We start from the raw sequence: 16912 nt of genomic DNA on the forward strand, positions 1-16912 counted from the left end.
AACAAAAGGCTCATGGGTCAAGATAGGGACAGGGAGAGATGACTCACCAAAATAATTACCATCATGGCCAAAACAGACTCAACTTGGGGAAAATTAACTTAATTTATTATCAATTGACCAAAGTAGGGTAACAAGAAATAAAACCGAATCTTAAAACACCTTCGCCCACCCCTTACTTCTTCCTGGGCACAATTTCACTCCTGAATTCTCTACCTACACCCTCCCAGTGGCGCAGGGGGACAGGGAATGGGGGTTGGGGTCGGTTCCTCACCCCTTGTCTCTGCCGCTCCTTCCTCCTCAGGGGGAGGACTCCTCACTCCTCCCCTGCTCCACCGTGGGGTCCCTCCCACGGGACACAGTCCTGCACGAATTTCTGCAGTGCGGGTCCTTCCCACGGGCTGCAGGTCTTTACGAACTGCTCCAGCGTGGGTCCCCCACGGGGTCACAAGTCCTGCCAGAAAACCTGCTCCACCGTGGGCTCCTCTCTCTACAGATCCACAGGTCCTGCCAGGAACTTGCTCCAGCGTGGGGTTCCCCCAGGGTCACAGCCTCCTTCGGGTACCCCCTTGCTCTGGCGTGGGGTCCTCCCCAGGCTGCAGGTGGAGATCTGCTCCCCCGTGGAGCTCCCTGGGCTGCAGGGGGACAGCCTGCCTCACCAGGGTCTTCACCATGGGCTGCAGGGGAATCTCTGCTCCGGCGCCTGGAGCATCTCCTCCCCTCCTTCTGCACTGACCTGGGGGTCTGCAGGGCTGTTTCTCTTACATGTTCTCACTCCCCTCTCTGGCTGCAGTTTCTGTTCCACAGTTTTTGCCCCTTCTTAAATCTGTTCTCCCAGAGGCCCTACCACTGTGATTCATAGGCTCAGCCTTGGCCAGCTGGCATTGGCTCCGCCGGACATGGTGGAAGCTTCCAGCAGCTTCTCACAGAAGCCACCCCTGTCGCCCCCCTGCTACCAAAAGCTTGCCACACAGACCCAGTACAGTAGTATTAAGACACCATCCTGAATGTGATTTTTTTTAATATGAGGAGTGCTAGGCATCGTTATTTCTTATTTTCTGTTTCTTGATTAGTATTCGCCTGTTCTTCACAACTTGTTTGTCTGAAGCAATTTTTTGAGCAGTAACTAAGTCTTCAAAATGAGTGCATGCTTTAGAAACAAAGTAAGCAAATGGCATATTGGTACAGCTTTCATTTGCCTTTGAATATGCAGAATCTTTCAACATGGTCTTTTTACAGGTCAGCATGGGGTACATCTCCTCTTTGTTTTGGTTTATTAATTAGTCTCATATGTTCTTCTGGAAATCAAGATACACAGTCATCTGATTTCTGACGTCAGATGAAGCCTGAAAAAACCCTCAGATATTTCCTTAGTTCATTTCTCTTAATTTAAATGAAATGTAATTTAAATAGCATCTGAAATAAAGGTATACAACTGGCTGGGTGTAGGTCATGATTCATAAGCCTTTCATAAGCAGCAGGGAAATAACAGCTATTCTGACTGCTATTGCATATATTTTTGGCTTTAAAAACCCATCTACCATGTCAGTTACTAGTAACTATTTGAGTCAAAAATAACTGTCACTTTTTCATTTTTAATTACTGCATCTGTTATCCCATTTAATCTTGGCATAATAAGACAATCGGACATTACCAAAAATATCCCCACACATTTTTTTTCCAGGCTCATGAGGAAACTGCCAGTGCATAGCAAGAACGCAGACCCACAGAAGGGTTTGCAGTGCATTAACGTTTCTAGTGAATTACCAGATGCTTCTCTAACTAAATATGCCTTTCTGGCATCCCTAATTTGACGCAGTCACCGGCGCTGCTCTGGTCCACGAGGGGAGGCGGGATAGGAGCTGGCGAAGTGCCTGGGCAGGTTGTGATGGCAGACCCACAGCACTGCCACCTCCGCTAACCAGAGGCACTAATGGAACAAATGGGATTACCCAGCCCTTGCATAGTTGCATTTTTAGAAGGGGTCGTATCCTGAAGTGCAAAAGGCCCATTCAGATGATGCTATGTTGCATGGACATGGAGATGGGCTGGAAAGACCGACGATCAGGCAGGCACGGCCAAGAGTTCAACCTGCCCCAAAGTCCAGCCAGCCACTGACCACACAAGGGTGCAGGCAACGGTCTCCCTTCTCCGACCTGCTGCGGGAGAGCCCCAGGAAATCTGAGAGAGAATGCACACCCTTGGGTTGGAATCACAGCTGCATCTAGCATAGGGCAACATTGAAATGCTCCATGTGAAAGCACAGCACAAACATGCCTCACCACAGACAGACTGTGTATACGGTGTCCTGTCTGTGGTCGAGTTGGTGGTGAAAACAAATAGCATAATTTTAGCACAGGGCTAGGCTGGAGAGAGAAGAATCCATAACAAAAATCATCAGTCCAGTGGGCTCCTCTGATTTCTCTACAGTGCTGCTGTTGAAGCTCTTTCTATTCAAGGAAAATTTAGGAAACCTGGTCCTTTGGTTTTCAGCACTTGAAGACACAGCAGAGTACATGGGAAAGGTAACGGCTGTCTTTCCTGGCAACTTGAAATGTATTTTGACAGAGCAACTAGCAAGAGTATTGTAAAATTTTCTAAGTACAGTTTAGTTTATCAGTAGTTGCTGGCTCCTCCTTGGGCTTTTATGTCATTTTAAATGAAAAAATTCCTAGAATAATTTATGGCACTTACTTTTTGTTTTCATCTGCCTTGGGGTTTTTGGAATTTAATAAAATCAACCTGCATACCTCAGTAATCGTGTTTACAGAAAGCGAGGCTGTAAATTCAGTTTTCTAGCTTAATATTGTAAGATTACTGTCTTCAATTGCTCATTATCCATCCTAAGCATTTTCTTTTTGCTGGGAACTTCAAATAAGTTCACAGATTTATCTGCACATATCAAATATATACAATAAAATGTTTATTTTCCCTCCTTTTAGGATAATAAAGTCTGTGGGGAATGCTGGAAGCTGGTTTTTGAGATGTAGCAGAGCAGAAGCAATGGGGGAGAGAAAGCAAAACATTGAGAGCATGGTGAGGGAGAGACTGAGCTTCATTCAAATAATTGGCTCCCAGTGGCAGAAAAAAGTACAAAACAGAACCCTCTTGCTGACAATTTAGTGGTAAAAGCTTTCAGACTGTTGTGCCTTCATGTAATCTTGATGTAGGACCCTGTGTACTGAAGCCAGATGAATTATATGGCCATATTCTTCACACGAGCAACACAGCTGTATTTTTTGCTGAGTAGCGAACTGTAATAAGTTGATGTTGGATTTGAACGGGCTGCTGTAAGGTGGCAACATCCCAAGAAAATAAAACATCCACTAGAAACCAAGGCTAGTATGTCTGACCCAATCTTGCTTTTATAAACATTCTCCAAAAATTCTTGGCTTGATCTACAGTGATTTGAAAGCTGCATTTTCTATTCATCAAATGAAATTATCAGAAGGAAACTACTTCAGATAAATACATCACTTGAAATGCTGATGAGTGCATTTCTGGCATTCGGCGAGCATTTCAATCAGCAGTGAAAAACATACCCCTTTTGGGTATATTACAGGAGAGATTACAAAACTCTCCTACCATGTCATATCAAGAAGACAACTAATAAATATTGGATCATCTTCAAGAGTATTGGCAATGTTATGGACTGGAGATTAACTGGAAAAACATATTTAATAAATGCTAGAGGCTGTGTCTGTTTCAACAGAACATCTTTTAAAAAATGAGGACACATTATGGAAACAAGATGCTCAAAAAACTCATTAGTTTTGAGCTAAATTGATCACCTGCTACACCACAGAGTAGATGACTGGAACTACGCCACAGACCACGTCCTGGCCCCCTTGAAGCCTAGGGGAGTTGTGCAATTCAGTCAGTGAAGCAGGAAAACTTGTTTTCTTGTTCAGGCAGGGCCGGAGACGAGGACCCTGCAGCATGGCTGGGGCAGGGAGGGGCTGGTGGCCCCAGGCTGGGCTGAAATGGGTCCTGGGCCATGGGCCAGGTGCAGGGAGGCCCCGGTGGGGCTGGCAGGGACATGAGTGCTCTCGGGACTGTGACACATACTCGAAGACCCTGCCTGTTACCATAGCGTTATAAAAAAAGGATAGAAAACATGAACTTCTGCCTTCACCATATAATAAGCAGTGCCTGTCCTTGCTTCCAGGACATGAGAACGCACAGAGGTTTATGGAGGATTTTGCAGTAATGCTACCCGACTACCTCTATTTTCCTTCACTAGGTGATCCCTTTTTAAGTTACTACATTTCATTGATGCATCTTCACAATTCTGTTCCTGCCTAAATCTGCTCTTCCTTGTGTCCTGCTGCTTCCTTTCTTCCTTCTGGCCAGACTGCTCAATCCCTTACTCTGACAGTTCAAACTAGAGGGTCCTTTATAGCATCTGAGTTGAAAGCCTGCCTGCTCACAGAAACAGGCTTTGACAGGCTTTATCTATCCCTCCAGGTTGTTGTTTTTTCTTCTTTGCTTGCTAGTCTGTTTAAGAAGGATTCTTCATCTGTTGCTTTTCCAGAGCTGCATAATGGTTACTAATCCTTACCTGTTTCCTACCTGGAGAAACAAGAAGACTTGAAAGCCACAAGTTGCTTCTGTGGCCTTTGGGGGGAGACCAGAGAGCCCAGGCAGGTGGGTCCTTCTGCTACAAGACAGTTTCTCAAGACCTTGACGATGACTCTGGGAGAAGCTGAAGCTTAGAAAAGAAAAGCATTAATAAGCAGCAGAGAAAGCAGGGTATTGATGTAATGAAATTACCGATTTCATTAACAGATATTTTTCTTGGTGACATTTCCCACATTTTGTCCAATGTGAAATAAATTAAATCTAAAAGATATGGTTTTTTTAAAAAAGTAAATAATGGTCTGAGGCATTGTCGTGGTTTCAGCCCGGCCGGTAACAAAGGACCACGCAGCCGCTCGCTCACTCCTCCGCCCCCCTCCGGTGGGATGGGGAGGAGACGGAGGAGAGAAAAGGAAAAGAAACTGGAACCTCGAGGGTTGAGATAAAGGCAGTTTACTGGGACAAACACAAAAGAGATTACAACAACAACAACGGCACTAATGAAAAAAAGGTATACAAAAAAGAGTGATGCACAGTGCAACTGCTCACCACCCGGGACCCGACGCTCCGCCACTTCCCCCACCGAAAAAAACAGAGCCCACCCCCCGGCCCGCTCCCCATTTATATACTGGGCAGGATGTCCCATGGTATGGAATAGCTCCTTGGCTAGTTCAGGTCAGCTGCCCCGGCTATGCCCCCACCTCCCAGGTTCCTGTAAAAATTAACTCTATCCCAGCTGAACCCAGGACAGGCATAAGAAAGCAATTTTTACTTTAAAATGTTAAAAGAAATTCTTCTGTACGCAAAAGCTCAAATGCCCATTAAAACACTAAACTCCTGTTGTATCCTTACCAAGGACCTACAGTATACATACTCTGATTACTTAAAAGTTGGCATTTATTTTGCTGGGAGCAGCGCTATGGAGGACATAAATATATTGGCTATTACCATGTCTGTTGTAGTGGAACGACACTGAATGGTGCAAACATTAGACACATACAGTATATATTTCCTGGTCTTTTCACCTCCTCACTTCTACATGGATTCTGTCACAAACGAGTTACACTTGCTAGAGCCCAGAAAGACAGACATCTTACTATTTGCATTATGCTTCGTTCCACCTGCAATTTTTCTTTGCTTTCATTCTTTTTCATGAGTTGTTTGACTGAATGCCATTTTGTAGCTGTGAAAGCGCAGGCATGTTTTCACTCCAAGCCAATGTCACTGCTCAGCCAAGCAGCCATATCATCTGTGGTGAATTAGTGCCATCACAACACAAGTGTCTGCACAAATCACACTGTTCGCACCAGCAGTTAACGTCAAGAGAAACAGAAAAGGGAAGTGTCTTGTTATGGATTGAGCTGATGGGCAATGTTTTTGACAAAATATTTCATTTTCTCAGAAACTGACAATTTTTGAAACTTCAAACTTGTTTTTCATTAAACTGCGGAGAAGTTCCACATATTACAAGGTGTGATAGCTCCAGTAAGAGCCGTATAATACTACTGTTACCATAAAATAATTTAAATGGTGGTATTACAAGATATAGGCGTGACTAAGTTCTAGGACTGCTAATACCAAGAGTTTTAAATCAGGTTTTAGAGGCGGACAGACTAGAGTGCCCTTTGACTAGATGACTCCATCTGAGTGCTAAGACACATCTTCCTGGTCATCTGGTCATTACCTATTTTAACAAAACTTGCTTTCAGAGTTTACGTAGAGGAGAAGGAAATTAAAGGCAATAAAAGGAGAGGAGGAAAGGCAATACAAGGAAAGGGCTGTCTATTAAAATGCTGCTTGTCAGCCCATGGAAGTGTATCAATTTGAGTCCAATTGTTGATCTCTCAGGCCAAGGGGTCAAATCAAGTAAATTATTCCATCTTGTTGCATGTCCCAGAACTAAATCCAAAGATAATTTTAAGATTTCTTGGACAGATCCCATAGACAGTTTTTTGAATTTGTTTTAACACAAGGCAGTTACTATAAGGACTATCAAATCTTTGCATCCTGTACAAACATGCTTAAAGGAACCCTTGAAGTCTTAGATGTCCACTGGCTTGCAAAAACAAAATTCAGAAAATCTTGGAACTAGTTGAGTGTGGGAAGTGAAAATGTTGGAAGCCAGTACCTACTCAGGTTGTCACTGAGAGCCCCACGTGGCTCTTTGGGAGAAAATTCACCATAGGCACCAGAACACAGCAACCGGAGTGACCCTTTTCTTCTCTTGTACACCCAGAGGCAGCCAAATATTTGTACAAATATGCACTGTGTGCAGCTACAGAGAGAAATCTGCAAAATGTAGCACACTCAGGTTTTGAAAGAGTTAAATGAGCATCGAGTGAAACATCAGCACTGCATGGGAAAGGGGAGGGGGGCATCTTACTGTGCTCTGCAAGATCTGCAGTGTCAGAATACTGGAGTCAGCTCAGAAACTGAATTTTAGAAGGATCTAGTAAACCTGAGAGCTGCCAGTGACAAACGACATCCTTTTAGGACAAAATGCCCAGCTCCAAGTCACCAAGTCAAACGCCAAGTGATCCGCTTTAAAGCCTTTGTAGTAGAACAAGCTCTCAGGTAAGGGAGGCTGAGCAGGTATGGAGGGAAGATGAGGGAAAGGAAGGAGAACACGCTTCTGTGAAACACAAAGGCATAAACAGTTTGTCTCTGTTATGGCAGTTGAGTCCAGTGATTAAAACCATGTTCAACATCGTGATTTGTAAACGGATGATCCTGCTGCTGCTGCATGCACATAAAAAACACCAAGTACCAACATCAGCAGGAATAAGTTTGTTACCATGGTCATCTCAACAGAAGATCTTCACTAGAATAATAACAAACAGCCTGTTGGCATATTCAGCCTTCCTTCCCCCATATTACTTAGAAATCTGATGCCACCCTTCAATTTGTTTATGTTTTACAGGATTACATGTAGCCTTTGACTCTAACTGGAAGAGATGCACTTCACTACAGATCAACGAAAAGCTGGCTTCAGAGTGCTTATTTTAGATTTGCAACCACAGGCTCCACTGGAACAAACCAAGAGCAGGAGGAGTGGCTTTTAGCCAGCCTTGCAGTAGGTATCTCATCCGGAGCACTGAGCTGAGGATCAAAATCAGGTGACCTGGACCACCACTAGAATGAAGGCAGCCAGATGTTCACAGTGACCCAGAAAGACAGTCTTAGAAATAATGTATATATATTTCAACACACTTTCAAAAATCCAGAATTTGCTGCAGTTCACTTAAACAAGGGTAACTAGGTCTCTAGCCAAAGCTGATCTGATTTCTTAGGTTTGCAGGAGAGGGATCATCATTCCCAAATGCCGGTTGCCCTTCGGGATATCTCTCTCCTCTTTTCCATCCAACTCTTACAGTAAAAAGCCACTTTCAAACTTTGTAATAATCCAGGAACGTACTCACTGACCCGAGTGTCCTGAACGCCCTGGAGGAGGGATTGCCCTGTCCCCTGTGACCATACCAGAGCCCACCAAGACCAGCTTTCCATCTCCTTCCCTGGTTGGGGAGCCTAAAGACAGACAGCACAAAACCCCCTTAACAGCACTGTAGATTCACACAAGGCATTGACTCATTTTCCCAAAACAAGGCTATCTAGGCAAGTAGATGTTCTTTCTGACCTATTTCTCCTATCGGTTTACTGTCCATTAGCATATTTTCAAGCCAGCACCCGGGGTTGTGGCTGCATTATTCCTGTCTCAGCCTGCAGAGAACACGAAGCAGCCTTCAGAAACGAAGCAGCTCAAGTGCCAACATCAACACGGACTTATGTCATTAGTCCGTATAAGCCGTCTGACGATATTTAAAGCTCACTTTGGCGAGACCTACGGACAACAGGCACGCTGGCAAGGGGAGGTAATTTAAAAACACGCCTTCTCTGCTCTCCCTCTTTCCCCCAGCAGTTCTGCTCCAGCAAAGCCCCTGCATCACTTGGCTGTCCCCATGGGGCAAAGCCAACCAGGTGCTCAGAGCACTGGGATGAAGGCCAGAAGGGACTTTCAGTCCTGGCACAGCCTTTTCACACATCCAGCTGGTGGCCCAGGGGGAGGACGGTGCTTTCTCCCATCCCAGTCAGGCACCAGGAGATGCCCCTGGGGCAGGAGCCCAGCACTACGGGGCACACCTCCTGCACCTGGAGGGGGATCGGGGATGCTCAGCAGGTGAATGTTCCTTAGCAGGAGTACGAAAATGAAAAGCAAACACCTCTCTCCATCCTTACTGCAAAGATTAGGAAATGGAGATACAAAATCATGCCTTCCTGATACAGCTCCCCACCTTACTCATGCATTCTCCTCAAACTCAATTCTATTTTCCTCCGCTTCATGCTTTTAAAAATAGCTCTGGGAATGTGGCTTTTAAGCGTTGTAGAGATGATGACAAGATACAATACAGGGCACTTTTTTCACTGTTTTCTGGATGATTAAAATAGAAGATCCAAAGTGCTACTTACTATAATTTTAATCTCCCCCACAAAGACTATTTATCTCTTCTCCCAAACTAAATTACAGGCTTTGTTACTAAAATAGTGAATCAATTTGTAGATGTACCAGAGTCATGGATAACTTTGCAATCTTCTAACCCAGTTAGGCTTATTTAGTGTGTATATACAGCCTCCCAGTTAATAGGCAGCATTTAAATGTGAATTCGTATTTCTTGCAAGTCTTTGTTATTTTATGTTAAGAATACAATTTTTAGAGTTACCCAAGTCTTCCTTTGCGATCCCGATGCTATAGGCAAGTTCTTCATTATTTTAGGGAAGGTGTGCTCTGTAGAAAAAGAATACTTCGGCAAAGTTTTGGCATACACTATAGTAAAGAGAAGTTATAGCTTTAAAAGAGAAATAAAAATGGAAATACAATTATTTTTTCAATTATAGAACATAGAGTTTCTCTTTGCACTATGATTGGTACTAGATATAAGGGTCACATAAGAACTTGCAATAAAATAGATAAATTAGAACTAGATACAGTTTGAGCCAGATACAGCAGTATCCTGTGAATCCTTACAGGCAAACCGTCAGCAAATTGATTCTGATGGATGCTCATAACACTAACAGTGAAACTCTAGGACTTTGTTGATCGCCAAGTGTGTCATCATCAGCTTCAGTTACAATAATTTGTCTCTGGTCAGGTGGATCAAAATCTGGGTGATTTTAGCTATGAAAAATAGCTAACTTCAACTAACTGCTATAGAGATTCCAATCAAAGCTGCACAGTTTGAGTAAGACTATACTCTTTTGTTTTAAATCCCATGGGATCGGAAAGCTCTTTCTCCCTGAGCTGCATAGTCACAACTATTTGTGAGAGACAGATATACTCAGAACAGCTTCTGATCCACTGATATGTCTAATGTATCACAGGAGGAACTGAACACAAGCAGAAAGGAGAAAGTTAAATTATCCTTTAAGATTAATTTCAAGGAGCTTGGTATCTATTAAGCAATTTATTCTAACAAAAACAAAAAAACCCAAAGCTTTGGGAAACCAGTTAAGTCATCAGCTGTTATCTCTCCCTGGATTCTGACCACAAGAATGTGACAGAGTTATTTTCTTTGCATCTTGTTTAATTAACATGCCTTCGGAGGAGCAGTGTCACTGGCGGCAGGGCCCATCCCTGACACTCACTGAATTCCAATAAGCATCTTCTGTCCTCCTGCAGACAGGCTTTATTTGACAACCACTTTCTGGCTGACTAATGTGCCTTGGGTCATGTTTATGGTTAGTACAGACACTTGTAGAGCAGATATGACTTATTACAACATGTGCCACTTGTAATGAAAATCTCATACTCTCCAGGAGAGGGAAAAAAAAGAAGAAACAAGCAACAGCTTTATGAAGGAACATCTTTCAAGATGTTCTGTTTAGGCAATACCTAATTCAAGCATACCAGCATTTTATTTTCATTCAGACAGAAAAAGTTTATTTTTTGAGGCAAGATTGCTTTGCGTTAGAGAAATACTATAATAAAAGGCAGTAAGTTCCTAATAGCAATATACTATAGAAATGCAGGGTATTTAAGAGCAACACAGACCTATTTGCAATGAACTGAAAAACTGAAATGACGGTGTCAGTGCTAAGGTCTCAGCTTTTTCCTTATTATCTGTGTTGTACAGTAATAGATGAGGTGATGAACGAAAAATGTCATTGTTTGAATCAGGAGCTCTCAGAGCAGTGGCTTTCATCAGTAGGTCACCAACCTGCTCTCAGGTTTTAAATTGTCAGCAATTATTTTAAGTTTCCGTCAAGGAAAATTGCCCCAGATAATCATGGAAAAGGAAATCTTCATGTTTGCTAACACTGCATTGTACCATTTTGCGAGTTTCTTGTACTCACTTTGGCCAGACATCACATTTATGTTATCTCTGTACAGCCGTTAAAATAACAATTGGACAAGAATCCTTTTTCACTGGTAGTTGTATACTGGCCCAAATAAAATCTTCAATTAGACATTAAGTTTCTCACCGAGGGTCATCCCATTGCCCACGTTACTGCCCTGTGCTGAAATTCCTCATTCCCGCCCTGTGACCGCCCACTGCCCTTCACCCTTGGCTACAGCCCCTGTGAGCACAAGCAGAGCCATCTCCACCTCTCCCCACCACCTTGTTGCAGCGACGGCCATGTCTCCATGCTGCCTGTCCAGGCAGAAACATGCACGTTTGCACCTCGCCACGCAGAGCTGTGAACCCAGCCTGCCTGGGATGCTCCCAACCGACTGCCCGTGCTCTGTGGGGTTGATCTGTGCAGTGTATGGAGGTTTCCAGCTGTTTTACAGCTGTTTTTCCAAGTGGGCTGTAAAGCACCTGGAAATCCTATCTCATTTTTCCAAATGCTCCAATCTACATAAGGAAGACTTTCAACTGGGTAAAGATGACGTTCCTAGGAAAACTTAGACGTGTGCTCTGTCTCATCCAGGCTCCTGCATGAAGATCAGTCCCTTCCAAAAACATTTGAACTTCTCATCTACAACTTGACTTGTGAGGCGAGTGGTGGTAACAGGTAGATGCAGCTACCCATATAGCAGCTACAGGGGTAGATCCTCTACCCCCATGGAGTAGCTATGTGCTTTTATCAACAGGCAACCAGCATGCTCTGAGAGCAGCAGTTCAGGAGCTATTGCAGCATTTTTAGGTGATGATTGTGAAAAATTCATGCCAGAGCTTACAATCATGATGAGTTTTTAACAGGGAAAGGTTGGGCAACAAATATTAGAGAGGAGGAGTATGGGAGGGAGCAGGATGTCTTTCTCCTCTCATCAGTGTTCCTCATAAGATGCACGGAAAAAACATAGGTAACACACAAATTTGGAAAAATATCTTTATCTAGTAAGAGGAAAAACAATGAGACTAGTTGGACACATAAAAAAGATTAAATACAAAAAGAAGAAAGCAACTGGAAATGAAAAAAAAAAAAAAAAAAGTCATTCACAAGTGCCACTTGACCACTAACACCAACTGCACTCATGCATTTTAAAGGACATCAAGCCATAATGGGCCACCAGAGAACCTGTCTCACCAGAGGAAACCAGTGTAAGCTTTTTTGATCTTTTACAGGGACACATGTACACAGAGAGCAGTGAAAAGGGAATTTTATTCTGTAGCCATGCCTAGTAAAGAAATATACTTTTGTGCATTATCTAATCCCATCTCCACTGCCTTCCAATGGGAAACTACATGACAAAAAGAACAGAACAGAGCAAGAGCATTACATGGTCAACTGGGATACTTCAGTTTTCCATACCCATTTCACTTCTAACAAAACTACATTTAGTGTACCTCTGAGTGTGAGAAATTAAGAAAGCATGACAGAAATAGTCCCTCTTCTGATTTTAAAACTCGGGACTTCTGAAGCCTGAATCATAATACTTAAGTGCTAGTAATTGGCAGGTCTGCATTTTGCTTTTGAAAATATCATCTGTAGGTGATTTAGTGACACAATTTATATTAGCTCCAATAAAAGTCAAATAGTTTATAAGAAAACTACGAAAATCAAGACAAGCAAAACTTCCCCTCTGCAAATTTTGTTTCTGACAGCCAGAGTAGGATTATCACACATGCTTTCTTTTCCCAGGTGAGTCTTTTTGATGCCATCCCACCAAGCTGATGATAAGTACAGCCTACATTTAGATTTCTTGAAATCCTTGCCTGGCTGAGCACTGCGTTTTGTTTTCCAGCAGCAAGAATAAGGCAAAGGAACAGTCTCAGCTTGCCAGGTAGTCAGGATAAAGGCAGCTACAACTGCAGATAGTCTGTGGCATGTGCCTATGTGAAGAAGAGAGGGTGGCACCAAAGGAAGAACAGCCAAGGAAGAAAAGGAACAGTCTGTGGTGGGAGGGATGGGTTCAGCCACCTTAGAGAGGGATGAAACTGGAGGCTGAGAGGCCAGGGTGAAGTAGGGTTGCCATTACCACCAAATTTATTCCCAGCCCAAGCTCCCTGCAAACACACAAAGCATTACTTTCTTCTTCTCCATAGGACCCATCAGGCATACCCCTCACTTTGTTTTCTTACTTGGTATCAAAATACAGAAGTCCTAACAAAGGTTCAAAGAAAAAGATCAGATTTATAAAGGTATTTAGGACCATAAAAATGCAGATGGGCACCTGCATGACTAGGTCCTACCTTTTCAGATTTGGTGCACAGCTGCTTTCTATCTTACACAAGCTTGCAACAGAAAACCTGTTACAAAACATCTTTTCAGCTTAGTGTTTCCCTGTATTGTTTCATTGTTGTAAATATCAAATGGTGGGTTTGCAAAAAAGTAGTCACTGCTGTGAATTTTATTTCATTTTTTATCATAATGCATTCTACTATATATACCAAATTCAAAAATCTTTAAGGTCTTTATGCCTGTTCGTTCAGGTTATAAGATTGAGAGCATGCAGCTGAAGTGTTTCAAGAGGGCACTATTGTTTCTTTACTGTGTAGTTCCTGTTGACTTAGATCCTCTAGATAGTGTCCTTGGAGAATGCAGTATTGAAATGAAAGTAGATCCATCTCATGAAGTTGTACTTACTACAATTTCAATTAACTTCGTGTGTGGGTAATGGAAAAGAGAGTTAGATTGTAATTACCTTTTTCAACTCTGCCTTGGAAGTATATGTTCAAAGCACCAAAGAAACTGTCAGTAGCTATACACTTGCAGAAGAACAGGAAAGGTTAAATCTGATACCTAATTATCTTGCTTACTTTATGCTAGGTTTAAAGAGAAAATAAAGTATTGAATGTACTCTGTCAACATGTACTCTGCAGCCAAAATGCAGAAACGGTACAAGTCCATTTGTTCCAAGTACTACTCACTACTCATGTAAATGTATACACTTGAACTTAATAAAAGAAGACCCCCAAATCAATTTTTCATTTACAAGCCAATAAAGCCAAGTCCAGGAAAGAGGATCTTACATTGTGAAAGGAAACACAAAAAGGACTGAAGAACATTTATCATGAGATCCATCACAGCAAAAACTACCAGAAATATTTTAAAGCCCTTTACTAAAAGAAAGGTGTTGACTACAAGCTGATTTTGACATGCTGGTTTTTTGCCAAGTAACTGCTGACTATCAAGATGGTTAAAGCTGACTTTAAAGGCTTTTCTTGTTTGTTTGCTTATTCTCTGACAAAATGATGGGCAAGAAAATTCAAAAGCATTGTGTACTATTACGTGTGACTTAAATAGCAAGGAAGAATTTTTGCAGGTGTTTAACATCTTTGACTCAGATTCAGTCACAAACAACATACATTAACTGATCTTTGCTGTAATTGTATGCTAAGGTTTATAGAAGCCTTAATTGCTAGTAGGATTGACATTTATTTTCCAGAAAGACTCTTTATTCATAAAGAAGTTTTAATTATAAAGCTAGGATTTGAAAGTGCAAGAGGAACGTGCCTACCGATTTTGGTGGCGGTGGAATTAATTTGTTTTTAGAAATCAAAGGTTTCCTGCAAAATTAGCTAATCTGATAGCTTATTAAAACAAAGCCTGAAGCCATCTAGCCCTCAAGCAGACTGACTCCATGGATTAGAGAGTACTTAGAGCCCCATCAAAGCAACTGCAGTTTGGTTTAGTCAACCTGAGGAAAAGGAAAGAGGGCCTCCTTCCAGAGCCACCCCATTCTCATAATCTGAATATCTCTATTTCAAACCGGACAGAAAAGGAAAATTCTTGTGCTCAAACTCCACAAAGAATTCCTGTCTCAAGGCAAACGTAGCCAATCTCTCAATACAACAGCAAGCTACTTAAGTTAGCCCTGGCTTTACAGGCCAAGACAGTAGTCAATCAACTAAATTTACCTCCATAAGCATTTAACTTCAAGGAGTTCTAGGGGCAACATCCAAATCATAAACTGCTCAGCCAAACTGAAACCTCACATGCCCTAACTCTGCTTGCTTCTCCTTGATTATACCTGTCAACTGATGTGGATATCTCTAGCCACTTCTCACTGACAAAGATGAAAGCAGTTTTATGGGAACTGTTAATATATTTATTTTGGACCGATTTTTCCATTAGCATAACTTTAGAAGTCAAAAAGTGATGCTTCACCTACAAGGTAGTCATCATGCTCTTCAAACCAAGGGTATCCATACAAGGTGCCACAGAGCTTGTTTTGGCTAAACAGAGCAAGGTACACAGGTCTAGGTAGACGATACTTCTTCCCTGTAAAAAAAGAAGAGCTCAAAAGTGTTGTGCAGTCTTAAATTTGGGTGATCATACTTCTTTACATGCTGAAAAAAACCCAACCTGGAGTGCAACAGTCCTCATGTCTCTGTAGGTCAGTTGGTTAAGAGGCTGCTGGATTGTCATCTGCACACACCAGTCTAAGTAGTGTGTATCCGCACACACAGAAGAGGAAAATGGGGAGAATTGTCTTTGCACAGATGCAGCATAAGGCTCATAACTAGAGAAAATAGTTTCCTAAGAGTAAAAGTAATTAATCTCTGAAACAGCTTGTCAAAGGATATGGCAAATTCATCACTACTTGATGACTTTACATAGAGTGTATTTTCAGATGTGCTCCATTTCAGCTACAAAATATTAAACTCTACAGGATTCACTTACATAATGTGGAAACTAATTCCCTCCTCAGTGGAAGTTCCCAGATAAAGTTTTGTGGCCTTCTGCCAGGCAAACAGCTGGATCAGGCCATTGTAATGGTACCCCCTCCTCCACCTCCTCCAAAATTTAAGCAGTGTATATTTTATAAGCAGTAAAGAAGGGTGGAGGGAAATTACTAGTATTTATCCTGAAGGCAGCCTTAGAGCTCCTCTCAGACAACAGATGGCTCCAAAATCCCAAATATATTTTCTTCTTAATTCTTAAGAAAAGTGCAAGCACTTAATTTCTTTGGGGTTTTAAGCTATCATTCTTCCCTGTTTCAGAAAAGAAAGCAGAAAATCCCATCTTAGTAATAATTAATCGAACAAAACTCACTGTTATTGAAGCAAATGTGCACTGGGACATTTTTAGCAAGGATACATACAACTCTACTAAAACCAGCAAATACATTCCTTTTCCTTTGACATGTTCCTGGTTCTTTTCCTGGGGGACTGGACCAGGACGGGGAAGGTTATTCCACAAGGTTTCTTGAGCAAGTTAATACATTGTATTGGCCTGCAACTTTTCAAATATAGCTAGCAGGGTGGCTGCCAGGAAAATCAACTCAAACATGGGTCATTCTGGCCTAAATCTCGGCTGTGAGGCTTCCCCAGCTCACGAGTGCCCTGCCCAAACAGGCTGTGCTCTAGAAAGTAGATCACACTAGGAGGCAGTGTTGACAACATGTCTGGCACATGAATTCCCACCTTCATAACTATCTCAAGGGACTACTAACATAAAATAATTCTCTCGGTAATGAAAAGTATATAGTGCTATAGCGGCACAGGAGCACACAGAGCAGCGAGTAACGAATCCTATATGCAACAAACATTAGGTATAAAACACCCACGCTGCTTTTCGCCAGGACTATAGTTATGATGTACTTACTCCCACCCACTGACAATGTTGTGGCATTTGCTCAGCACTGACCCAGAGGGTGAAGCGCTGTCTCTGAAATCGGCGATATTCCTGACTGTGTCTCCTTTGTTCTTTTGAAGCTTGTCATTTAAATTTCAATTCAGCCAGGCAATGCTTTGTCTGCAATTTGATGGGAACGCAGGAAAATGCAGCATGATTTGCGTGTGTTAAACTTGCAGGTCTGAAGTGGTGCCCTAAAATTAGAGACGCTTGTCAGCGATAATCACCATATGCATTCCTTTTGCACTGTATATTCACAAGATTACTTCTATGTCAATACTTTTAGGAGGGTTGATACTAAAATGTGGAACTCTAACCT

The sequence above is a fragment of the Accipiter gentilis genome, chromosome 11 (genome assembly GCF_929443795.1).
Source record: "Accipiter gentilis chromosome 11, bAccGen1.1, whole genome shotgun sequence".
Classification (NCBI taxonomy): Eukaryota; Metazoa; Chordata; class Aves; order Accipitriformes; family Accipitridae; genus Astur; species Astur gentilis.